An 831-nucleotide genomic window follows, 5' to 3' on the forward strand; every position below is an offset into this window, starting at 1 on the left:
GTCCCTAGTGAGGAACATCAGCCATTGGGCGTCCTTGCCGTCGAATTCCTGACTGTTGGCCCCCCTCTCACACCATCAGAGTTGATAGGCAGTAACCCACTCACCTGCCTTGTGCCTGTAATCATTCCACATCTCTCCAAGTTTTCCCAAGGTCAGGGATTGACTACTTTAAGTCGCTAGTGTGATTTCTCTCACTTCTTTCTCCCACATCTCTGCTGAAATCAGACACGTCTCAGCTTACCAGTCAGACACCTCATTCCCTCCTAACTCCTTCACTGATCAACAGGGATCCATTTACCTTATTTTCCCTATCTCAACCGTTGTGTTCTCAGATGTGCTGTACGTGTCCCTTCCATGGCATGTATACCAAGGCCAAGACAGAACATATGGACAGAGGCTCAGCAAAGCTGTGTTTGATGGTTATCACCTTTGGAGCAGTCATGAATGCCCTCCAAACCTGCAAGTGATAGTACTCCAAGGGGACTCAGCGCACTGTGCCCCTCCTTCCCCTCCTGTGTAGGCTAAATATTCTTCCACTTCCACACTCACTCCTACAGTGCATTCCTCAGTGTTGGTGCCACAGTGTCCAAAGAAGAGGCAATAAACAAGCATTTTTATTGTTGTGTGACTCTGTCACTGGGGTCATAGTTGTCTTATTGATCACATACATAGAGATGTTACAACATCCACCCTGCCATTTTACTCCCAGGAAAAGCATCTCCTCTTCAGACGTTTTAACCTTGAACATTTTAGGACAAATCCATCTTTCAGAAGAATTAGAATTCTTGTTTCACCCATCTCAAAAACTCCTTCTGCTTTCTTGTCACAGGT

Source organism: Apaloderma vittatum, unplaced genomic scaffold, assembly GCF_000703405.1.
Source record: "Apaloderma vittatum isolate BGI_N311 unplaced genomic scaffold, ASM70340v1 scaffold13004, whole genome shotgun sequence".
NCBI classification, from domain to species: domain Eukaryota; kingdom Metazoa; phylum Chordata; class Aves; order Trogoniformes; family Trogonidae; genus Apaloderma; species Apaloderma vittatum.